At 41.4% G+C, this 12,337-nt stretch overlaps 1 protein-coding gene across 2 annotated transcripts in view; it reads right to left on the bottom strand.

Moving 5' to 3' along the window:
- EGFR (epidermal growth factor receptor) overlaps positions 1-12,337 on the bottom strand; it is a 217,702-nt gene that overhangs the window by 154,661 nt on the left and 50,704 nt on the right. Inside the window, exon 1 of one of the 2 annotated variants that reach the window (XM_055414810.2) lies at positions 7,811-7,833. The exons of the other annotated variant lie outside the window; for it this stretch is intronic. The gene's annotated coding sequence lies outside the window, so the exon portion shown is untranslated. Of the gene's footprint in view, positions 1-7,810; positions 7,834-12,337 lie in introns of those variants that run through there. 2 annotated transcript variants of the gene reach the window in all.

Here is a 12,337-nt window from a genome sequence, read left to right as displayed (position 1 = left end):
TCTTAAAATGATATAACAACTATCTGCTCTGGTCAATTTGGGGGTCCCATTTCTATGAGGCCTTTGTGCATATGAATTAAACTGTTTTTTCCCTCCTATTAATCTGTTTTGTGTCAACTTAGTTACTAGACCAGCCTAAAGAATACAAGGTGGCTTTCCAGGTGGCTCAGTGGTAAAGAATCCACCTGCCAATGCAAAAGCTACCATGCTAAGTCGCTTTAGCCATGTCTGACTGTGCGACCCTATGGACTGTAGCCTTCCAGGCTCCTCTGTCCATGGGATTCTCCAGGCAAGAATACTGGAGTTGCCATGCCCTTCTCCAGGGGATCTTCCTGACCCAGGGATCTAACCCACATCTCTTATGTCTCCTGCATTGGCAGGTGGGTTACTTACCACTAGCGCCACCTGGTAAGCCAGCCGATGCAGAAGGCATGAGTTTAATCTCTGGGTTGGAAAGATTCCCAATTAAGGAAGGAAATGGCAACCTACTCCAGTATTCTTACCTGGGAAATCCCATGGACAGAGGAGCCTGGTGGGCTATAGTCCATGGGTCACAAAGAGTCAGGCACAATTGAGTGACTAAAGAACAACAAAGAACACAAGAGTGGCAGAGAGAAAGTACCCTCTCCCTGAAACATCCTAGGTAAGAACATCATGTATTCAGGGAACAGGTAGGATGTTTGAAATGATTAGGTATTAAAAAAAAATCTGTATTAGTCTCAAAAATAAGTGGTCTTTCACACTGAGTAAAAGAATACATCACTATTTACACATTGTTTCTATTTTATAAACTGGTGCTCAAGTTTGATGACATGCTCGTAACTTTCAGTTCTGAGAGGACCAGGATGTAAATGCAGCAAGGTATTAAAGTTATGAAGTAACTGGTCAACCAGGAGGAGACTCAAAATGGAATCTCACAGTGACCATGTGGTCCTACCCAAGTGTTTTTGTGGATCTGGATAGGAGTCATGGTCAAAACAGATACTGTGAAACATTTTAAGCATGACTCAGAGCAAGTGGGAAGGGCAGGGAGCCAGCCTGTTGGTTTTCTCTTGGGGTTAATAGTGAGCACCTTAGACTGAGCCAGAACCCAGCAGGAGGAGGAGCAGAGCCCCTGCCCCTGGAGGACTGGGCAGTGGACCAGAGACCAAGCAGGGACCACTGGCCATGCCCAGGACGAATACAGCCCTGCTCACATGCAGTGGCTCCGCCCTCCCCCCTCCGCATCCAAGTGAAGGGTGCAGCTTACTCTTGCTCAGAGAGAGCTGGTTTAACTCAATCTAAGATATGATTATTTCAGCTTTAAAGGGGAAAAGGTACAGGCAGTATTTTAACTATAATTTGCCTAAAAGTTATTTCTTATGGAAGATATCCATCCCAGTAAACAGAGTCTTCAAAGAAAAATACGCTATAATTGCTTAGCTGACAGAGTAGACAATATATGTGCCTTTTTTTTTTTTTTTTGCCACCATGTGTATGCTTGTGGGGTTTTAGTTCCCCAACCAGGAATTGAACCTGGGCCCTTGAAAGTAAGACTGCATGAGTCCTAACCACTGGACCAATTGGGAATTCCCCACCGTGGGGGGGAATTTTTTTTTTTTAATGACGCTGATAACATCTTAAGAGATGGGGAAAACGAAATCTGATGTAGGTGTGGCTGTCTCTATAATTAACAGGGTGGCAAAGGAACAGAAATGTGGTTCAGATGATTCTAGAAAGTACTTTATTTTCTGCTCCTTGATTTCCTCATGGGAAAAATGGCATAAAGTGGATGTAAATACTCATAACAGCAGTTAAGAGCCCATCATGTTATGTAAATTCAAGACTGAGTTCACACTTGAACATTATGGAATAACACACATTTCACATCCCCGAGGTCACACACAAAGTGTGAGCTGCAATCAAGAGGCATTCGGGGAGTTTAGGGTGAGACGTGTGCATATCACAGGGCATCTACACTGCACACCCCTTCATCCAGCAACCGCAGAAGCATTTCTGGCACATGCCTTATCCACACGCTGTGCTACAGTTTTCCAGTGAGTATTTGATTGTCTTCTCACACACACAAAATCTAGTAGCAAGGCACTATAGTCACAGCTTTTCACAGATGAGGAAGCAGGCTCGGGGAGCCCTGGGTGGCTGATGAGGATGAACGGCACTGCCCTTCACCAACTATCTGGACTGAGAGAAGTCCTCCGGTTTTTGGAATAGTCATGGATAATTACATGGTTAAATGACAGAAAGAAGACCGACAGGTGGCATACTGGCCTTATTCCAAGGGAGGAAAAGAATAACAAGGTGCTGTGAAAGTGACGGTACAGAGCAAAGCCTGCGTGCTTATGCACAAGCAGTGAGAGGCTAACATGGGAAAACTTAGTCTAGTTGTTAGGAAACTTTCCAGATGGTGAATTAAACTGACTGTAGCCATGTACCTTAAAAAAAAAAGTCGTAGGCATATGACATTTTGGAAACTGGCAGATTCACAAGTAAAGGAAACAGGTTCACTTGGAGATGTCAGCTGTCTTGTGCTGTCATTTTTCAAGGATCTCTCTAAGCAGACAAAACAGTACATTGTTAAAACCTATTGTCAGTATTTATCTAAACACATCTGAGCAATTTGACTGCAGTGCAGCCAGCAGTCATACAAAGACTAAACCACCATTCTTGGTCCCATTAGAGGAAACAATTAATGGGCAAATGTGCTGGTAAGAAGTTGTCCTTATGTAGCTGGTGCCTTTGCATAGGAAATTACTTCCTTGAAAAGAGAATCCAGCACCAGCAGCACTCGTGATATTGACTCGTGGGAATGCCAGGCACATTCCCACCGCACGCCGTCCAGAGCCCTTGGAAAGGGTCCTCCCCAAGGACACGCAGCTGACCAGATCACACGGCCGGTGAGTGGGGAGAGCTGCGGTTTACACTTGCTCTGCCTTCAGTGTGTGTGTGCTCTTCCCGCAGTGATTCAGCACTGTGAATAAAGCTCTATATCACTTGAGCAAGCAGTATGTGCTGAAGTTTGTACAAAGTTCCCTGAACAAGTCACTCCCAAATTACTCTGCTAGTAACAGCGGTGACACCTGGACTGATGTTCTATAAAGCAATAATTTAGTTGGCACTGGAACTTTATCAAGCATACCCACTTCACCTTCTAGGAGGTCACAAACAACATGAGAGTTGCCCACAAAGTCATCGTCAAGGAGGTGCTGGCACCCGTGTGTCCCTGGTGGAACTCCTACCAGGGACAGCACTGATGACAGGAGTTTTTCAGGTTTTTCTACACTATTTTCTCCATGATACTTCCTGACCCAATCCAAGAGAAAAATGTGCTGCAGTATTGGCTCTACTCTGATTATGCTGCTAAGTTACTGAATATTTTGCCTTGCCTTGCCCAGAAAACCATGTCAACTGTCTTTCAAGAGATAAGTTACCTTCTGGAACATACAGAGTTACATGTGACCTAAATGTGCCATGATTATATTTGTAGGATAAATTTGGTTTTGCTTTCACTTTGAAGTATAATTTGGAGGGAATTCTGTGATTCTATACTGATTTGAAATGTAAACTGCAAACATATTAGTATTTAAGCAGAAATGTATCTCTTTAGAGTTCTTGTAAACTACACGTATGTATACATAGAGGCACAAATGGGCACATGGGTGCGAGTGCTTAGGAGGGAAGGATGGTTGCAGTCTAAAAGAGAACAAGAGACCCAAGAGGCCACCGAATTGCCAGGACTCTGCCAACATGCCTGGGCAGCTTGTGAGGAGACAGCCACCGAGCCCTGGTTTAACAGACACCCTCAGGCTCTCTGGTTTCAATTCTCTTTTCAAATAAAACATTCTGAGAGAACTTTTCATCTGTTTTTTGAAGATTATGAATTTTTAAAAATAGGCAAAACACAATCATAAGGGACAGAAGCAAATGGAGGTATATATTCGAAACTTTCTTTCCTCTTATCATAACCCCCAAACACACAAAGTTGGTTTTGGAAACTGTATCCTTTATGAGTTTTCTACTGTCTCACACAGCTAGCAGAGTGGGGCTGACAGGGCCTCTTCACTCACACAGCTCCTCTTGCTTGTGAGCAGGAGGAGGCTCCTCCTAGCAGTGCTGCGAGCTGTCTGCGCAGTGTTGCTCTGCCTTGGTGGCCAGTGTCAGGCGGCCCTTCTGGATCTCACAGCAGAGGCAGAGGCACAGAGGGCATGACAGGGGCTGGCATCCACCTCTGGGGCTCGTCTCCACTTTGCCTCCTGCTTGAACTTGGCGCACACCTCACCTGATCCAAGCGACTGAAACATCCAGTGGGATGTGTACATCCTCGTTGCCATGGAATAAAGCAAAACTTTATAAAGCTAGGATTAAGTAGGATTCTTCTGGGAAGAAAGCCCATTAGCTTTGTTCATTTTTCTTTTCTTTCCACCTCCTTTCCCTTCTGTGGCACTGACGTGGGGGGGATATGAGGAAGGCGACACTGATCAATGAACCTAGCAAGATAGAAGGAAGCCCAAGCCACAGTCTGTGTGAGTTCTTCCTGCACGTGTTTTGCTTCTAAAATCAGCATTCGCTGTGAATTATGTCATAAAATGGAAGACGACAGGATCATTTGCTGATGGCCATCTCCATAGGCCTCCTCTCTCATCTATAAAACAGGAGATTGACCTGGAGAACACACGTCCTGTTCTAACTCCAGCATCTCATCATTTTTTAAAATGCTGTTCCCAGTTTCTTCTATGTGGGTATGTGTGTACATATGTATTTAAATCTTAGAACTCCAATTGGAAATTAGATAAGAAGTTCAATACTTTGGCTCTCTTCCCGAATTATGGCAGTACTCTCCAAAATGGGTAAGCTTGCTATATTTCAGGCAGTGGAGGTTTTGCTGAGGCAGGAAAGTTGGTGATTTTTACGATCACCTAGATGGGGAATAAGTCAGGCACTGATATTAGGGGGCTCAGAAGAGCATAAGTTCTGGGATCAAAACCTATGCTTGTCTGACCGGAAATAAAAGAAGGTGCTGTGCAATAAAAACATGGGGAAACAGGAGCTTCTTTACTCAAAAAGACACCACGTACCCCTGTCATTTTTCTCATGCAGCCTGGGATGGGAGAAATGTAACATTCAGAAAAACGTGGGATAAGGCATGCAACTCTTATTCTCCTTTTAAAATAATGTGAAACCTAGTTTTCTAACTGTGTTTGTGTCCTGCCTGTGCATGTCAAGGGTGATATTTGTGATGTCTGAGAAATAGTGAGTCCTGCACTGCTCTCTACTAGAACAATAACAACAAAGCAGCTCAGCTAATATCTCAGTTCAGTGCATGATGCATCTCTGGAAACTATTCTGACAGTGAAGCAACACGATTCTGTGTGTGGGCAGGGAGTGTGGAGAGGAGAAGAGAGAGAGAGGGAGAATGCATGTTTGTGTGTGTAGCAGAACCTCTGTGACTAGTGTGTACATCAGTTTGAGGGATGCACTGTAAGGATTTTCTCCTCCAGTACCAGGGAAGTCTATTTAGGCATCTTCTGGGTTCACTGCATCTACCCGACTCCACTGTCGGTGGCCTAATATTTAAACTCAAGTTGGCAGTGTCACAGGGAGGTGGGTACTCATCACAGTGTCGTGACCTAGAAGGTCTCCAGTTTTTGAGAGGAGGACAAAGTGAGTAGGGAGCCTGCTCCTGTTGGGCTATGGGGCACCCAGAACCGAGCAAGATGGGGACTGGTGAGCCTGCTGAGTTGGGCCTATGGGGACCTGTGAGGGAGTCAGGATGGATGGAGCAAGGGGTTCTTCTAGACCTGGGATCGCAGGCCCTGGCAAACACCCACTGTCTCTTTTTCTGGGGCTGTTTATTATTCATTCAACACATAGTTATTGGACACATATGTGTAGCACAGCCATCACTAGGGCTAATATTACCATTGCTGGGTGGTTCTGCAGCCGAGCATATGGAACTCCATAGGCATCAGTGTAAATTTTTCTCTTCACATGCTCAGCAGTGTCAGGAGGATCACTTGTCTTAATTATTTGGATTTCAGAAGAAAAATTAACTGTAGAACTCTCACCTGGTTTCTTTACCTTTCTTGAAATGAGAACTCCATTAAAAACTAAAGTAAAGGGTGTTTGGGGGAGAATGGATATATGTATGGCTGAGTCCCTTTGCTGTCCACCTGAAACTATCACAACATTGTTCATCAGTTACACATCAATACAAAATAAAAAGCTTAATAAAAAATACAGTAAGAATAAGCCTCATATTCAACTCTGTAGTCAGTTTGGAACTGAGAGTCTCAAAAAGGGGGCCCAGCTGGCTGCTCTGTGGTGACCTAGAGGGTGGGGCTGGAGGGAGGAGGCAGGCTCGAGAGGAGGGATGTGCATGTGGGATGTTTCTATCGTTATGGCTGGATTGTGCGCTGGACGGCAGAAACCAGCACAACACTGTAGAGCAATTATGCCCCAGCTTAAGAAAAGAGAGAGGAAGGTTAATCTCCTGACCGTTCTCTAAAGAAAAGAAAAAGGAAACTCGGGAAAAAGAAGTGGCTACTGTCCCTTAAGGGTCCTGGAAGTTCAGTAACAAAGCCACATCTCTCTACGTGGAACACATGTCCTAACACTCTTTCCCGGCTGCCCACCCTTCCTGTTCCTCTACTCAGCTCCATACATTTCTAACACAAGTGTGGACGTGAGCCCCGCTCTCCTTTCAACTCTTCCCAAGTATGTTCTTAAATATCGACAGAATACTGCCTCCTGGCTGATGGCACTGGCATGCTGACTACCACAATATCATTTTATGGAAAATCCAAATGAACTTTTTGGTCAACCTAATAAATTGCAGCAGTATTTTCTTAGATCAGTCTCATAAGGCAAAAGAAATAAAAACAAAAATAAATAGGATCTAAGAGGATGACCTGGAGGGAGGATATGGGGAAGAGGGAGGTGGGAGGGGGGGTTCAAGAAAGGGAACACATGTACACCCAGGGCGGATTCGTGTCAATGTATGGAAAACCAATCAATATATTAATGTAAGGTAATTTGCCTCCAATAAAATAAATTAAAAAAAATAAACTTAAAAGCCTTAAAAACAAAGGAAATCACCAATAAAACAAAAAGACAACCTATAGAATGGGAGAAAATATTTGCATATAATGTGAAAAGGGATTGGCATCCAAAATTATTCAAACAACTCATATAATTCAATATAAAAAATCTAATTAAAAATAAGCAGAAGACATAAACACATATTTTTTTTAAATAAGATATACTGATGGCCAACAGGCACATGAAAAGATGCTCAACATCATTAATTATGAAAGAAATGCAACTCAAAACGACAATGAGGTTTCACCTCACACTGGTCAGAATGGCCATCTTCAAATGGTCTACAAATAATAAATGCTGGAGAGGATGTGGAGAAAAGGGAACCCTCCTATACTGCAGGGAAAGCAAATTGGTGAAACCCTCATGGAGAACAGTATGAAGGTTCCTTAAAAAAAAAACTAAAAAAAAAAAAAGAATTACCATATGATACAGCAATCCTACTCCTGGGCATATATCCAGAAAGGACACATGCACGCCAGAGATCATGGTAGCACTATTTATAACAGCCATTACATGAAAACTACTGAAGTGCCTGTGAGCAGATGGCTGACGTAAGAAAATATCCCCCACCCACACACAATCACATGGGAATATTACTTGGCCACAAAAATAATGAAGTGCTGCCATTTGCAGCAACATGGGTGGACCTAGAGCCTATTACACTCAGTGAAATAAGGGAAACAGAGAGAGGTGAAGACCGCATGACGTCACTTACACGTGCCCGCGCTCAGCTGCTCAGTCACGTCTGACTTTGCAACCCCATGGACTGAATCCCACCAGGCTCCTCTGTCCACGGAAGTTTCTAGGCAAGAAGACTGGAGTGGGCTGCCATTTCCTAGTATAGGAGATCTTCTTGACTCAGGGATCAAATCCACATGTCCTGAGTCTCCTGCACCAGGAGGTGGATTCTTTACCACTGTGCCATCTGGGAATCCCAATATCACTTATATGTCAAATCTTAAAAAACAATACAAATGAATATATGTATAAAACAGAAACAGAATAACAGAAATAGAGAAAAAGGGAGGGATGGGAAAATTAGGAGTATGGAATTAACAGATACAAACTTTCATAAGTAAAATAGATTAGCAATAGGGATATACTGTATAGCACAGGAAATTATACCCATTGTCTTGTAAAAACCTATAATGGAGTAAAATCTGAAAAAAAGATAATTGGATCACTATGCTGTATATCCGAAACTAACACAATATTGTAAATCAACCTTACTTCAATAAAGAATAAATGAGAGACAGCCAAGATGCCATCCAAGACACAGTCTGTATCTCTCCATGCAGAAGATACTCACCAAAAGCTGGTGGGGGACCTCCAACACCCAGGCTGATGGTAGGAGCCCCGGGGGCAACCAGGTATGAGAGATCAGTGAGTCCCTGTGGTGGGAGTGCTGAGTCAGAACTGCTAGAGGAACAGAGAACATCAGGCCTCAGGTAACAGTAAACAGAGTGAGGTATCTCAGAGGCCCACACTGCAACACCAAGGTCTGGCTCTACCCAGCTGCACGCACACTCCACTGCTGAAAGCCTCAGGCCCAATAACTAGTGAGGCAGGAACACAGTCCCATCCATCAAAAAAAAAAAAAGAAATGACAAAAAATATATGTTACAGATGAAGCAGCAAGGTAAAAAGCTACAAGACCAAGTAAATGAAGAGGAAGTAGGCAACCTATCTGAAAAAGAACTTGGAATAGTAAAGAAGTTTCAGAAATTACAAACAGAATGAAGAAAATGCAAGAAATATTTAACACAGGTAACAAAGACCTAGAAGAAATAAAAAATAAACAAGCAGCTACGAGCAACACAAGGAATGAAATTAAAAACACCCTAGAAAAACCAAAAGCACAGTAACTGACGCAAACGAATGGATAAGTAAGCTGGAAGATAGAATGATAGAAATAACTGCGAGAGAGCAGAACAGAGAAAAAATAATGGAAAGAGTTGAAGACAGTCTCAGACACCTCTGAGACAATGTTAAGTGTACCAACAGTAAATTACAGGGTCTGAGAAGAAGAGCAAAAGAAACGGTATAAGAAAATATTTGAGGAGATTATAGTCAAAAACTTCCCTAACATGGGAAAGGAAACAGACACCCAAGTTCAGGAAGCCCAGAATGTACCATAGATGATGAGCCCAAAGAGAAACATGCCAAGACATACATTAATCAAACTAATAAAAATCAAACACAAAGAAAAAATATTAAAACCAGCACGGGAAAAGCAAAAAATAACATACAAGGGAAACCACATAAGGCTAACAGCTGATTTTTCAGTAGAAATTCTGCAGCCCAGAAGGGAGTGTCAGGATATAGTTAAAGTGATACAAGAGAAAAACCTACAACCAAGACTACTCTACCCAGCAAGGATCTCACATCAGATTTGGTGGTAAAATCAAAAGCTTTATAGACAAGCAAAAACTAAGAGAATTCAGCACCACCAAACCAGCCGAACAACGAATACTAAAGCAATTTCTATAGGCATGAAACACATGAGAAGAAGAAAACCCACAAAAACAAACCCCAAACAATTAAGAAAATGGCAACAGGAATATAAACATCAATAAATACGTTAAATGTAAATGGATTAAATGCCCCAACCATAAGACACAGACTGACTAAATCGATACAGAAATAAGATCTGTCTGTGTGCTGCCTGTAAGAGAACTACTTCACATCTAAGGACACACACAGACTGAGAGTCAGGGGATGGAAAAAGATATTCCATGCAAATGGGAATCAAAATAAAGCAGGAGTAGAAATAATTATATAAGAAAAATTGACTTTAAAATAAAAACTTACGTGAGATAAGGACACTACATAATGATCAAAGAATCAGTCCAAGAAGAAGATGTAACAACTATAAATATCTATGTACCCAAAATAGGAATACCTATAAGACATGCTGACAACCATAAACAGAGAAATCAACATTTAATATGATAATAGTAGGGGATTTTTACACTCTGATTATACCAGTGGACAGATCATCTACAGAGAAAATAAGGAAACACAAGCCTTAAATCACACTTTAGATCAGACGGACCTAACAGCTATCTTTAGGACATTCCACCCAAAAAGAGCAGGATACACTTTATTTTCCCCAAGGGCACATTCTGGAACATTCTCCAGGATAGATCACACGTTGGGTCACAAATCAAGTCTCAGTAAATTTAAGAAAATTGAAATCATATCACACATCTTTCCTGACCAAAACACAATCAGATTAGATATCAAGTAACAGGAAAAAAAATTCTAAAAAACAGAAACACATATAGACAAAACAACACACTTCTAAATAATCAAGGAATAAAAAAGGACATAAAAAATACATAGAAAAAAATGACAACAAAAATACAATGACCCAAAACCTATGGTATACAGAAAAAGCAGTTCTAAGAGGAAAGTTTAAAACAGTAGTTCTAAGACGGAAGAAGGAGAGTGAAAGAGTTGGCTTAAAACTCAACATTCAGAAAACTAAGATCATGGCATCTCGTCCCATTACTTCATAGCAAATAGATGGGGAAACAAAGGAAATAGCAAGAGACTTTATTTTGGGGGACTCCAAAATCACTGCAGATGGTGACTGCAGCCTTGAAATTAAAAGACGCTTGCTCCTTGGAAGCGAAGTTATGACTAACCTAGACAGCATATTTAAAAGCAGAGACATTACTTTGCCAACAAAGGTCCATCAAGTCAAAGCTATGGTTTTTCCAGTAGTCATGTATGGATGTGAGAGTTGGACTATAAAGAAAGCAGAGTGCTGAAGAATTGGTGTTTTTGAACGTGGTGTTGGAGAAGACTCTTGAGAATCCCTTGGACTGCAAGGAGGTCCAACCAGTCCATCCCAAAGGAGATCAGTCTTGAACATTCATTGAAAGGACTGATGCTGAAGCTGAAACTCTAACACTTTGGCCACTTGATGTGAAGAACTGACTCACTGGAAAAGATCCTGATGCTGGGAAAGATTGAAGGTGGGAGGAGAAGGGGATGACAGAGGGTGAGATGGCTGGATGACATCACTGACTCTATGGACATGAGTTTGAGTAAACTCTAGGAGTTGGTGATGGACAGGGAAACCTGATGTGCTGCAGTCCAAGAGGTCACAGAGTTGGACACCATTGAGCGACGGGACTGAAATGAAGAGGGAAGTTTAGAGCAATACAAGCCTATCTCAAGAAAGGAGAAAAACATCAAATAGACAACCTAACAATACACTTAAAGCAACTAGAAAAAGAAGAAAAAAAACCCCAAAAGTTAGTAGAAGGAAAGAAATAAAAAAGAACAGAGCAGGAATAAATGAAAAAAAAATGAAGGAAAAAATAGCAAAGATCAATAAAACTAAAAGCTGGTTATTTGAGAAGATAAACAAAATTGATAAACCATAAGGCAGATTCATTAATTTAAAAAGGGGAGGAGACTGAAATCAATAAAATTAGAAATGAAAAAGATGTTACACAGACAACACAGAAATACAGAGGATCGTAGCAGACTACTATGAGGGACTATTGCCAATAAAATGGACAATCTCAAAGAAATGGACAAATTCTTAGAAAAGTGAAAGTAAAGAGTGTTAGTTGCTCAGTCATGTCCAACTCTCTGTGATCCAAAATCTTCCAAAACTGAACCAGGATAAAACAGAAATCACGAGCTGACCAATCACAAACACTGAAATTGAAACTGTGATCAAAATTCTTCCAACAATCAAAAGCCCAGGGCCAGATGGCATCACATGGGATTTCTATCAAATATTTAACAAAAAATTAACACCTATCCTTCTCAAACTCAAAAACTGCAGAAGGAGGAACACCCCAAACTCATTCTATGAGGCCACAATCACACTGATACCAAAGCCAGACAAAGATACCACAAAAAGAAAAAAGAAAAAAAGAAATTTGCAGGCCAACATCACCGATGAACATAGATGTAAAAATACTCAACAAAATACTACAAATTAGAATCCAACAACACATTAAAAGGATCATACACCATGATCAAGTGGGGTTTATCCCAGAGATGCAGGGATTCGTCAACGTTCACAAATCAATCAATGTGGTACAACCTATAAACAAACTGAAAGATAAAAAACAGTATAATCTCAATAGATGCAGAAAAAACTTTTGACAAAATTCAATACCAATTTAAAATAAAAACTCTCCAGAAAATGGGTACAGAAGGAACATACCTCAACATAAAAAAGGCTATATATGACATACCCACAGCAAACTGAAAG

The sequence above is a fragment of the Moschus berezovskii genome, chromosome 24 (genome assembly GCF_049115385.1).
Source record: "Moschus berezovskii isolate FMDL1 chromosome 24, NW_MosBer_1.0, whole genome shotgun sequence".
Classification (NCBI taxonomy): Eukaryota; Metazoa; Chordata; class Mammalia; order Artiodactyla; family Moschidae; genus Moschus; species Moschus berezovskii.
The sequence above is the reverse complement of the archived record's forward strand: the minus strand, read 5'-3'. Positions and strand labels throughout refer to the sequence as shown.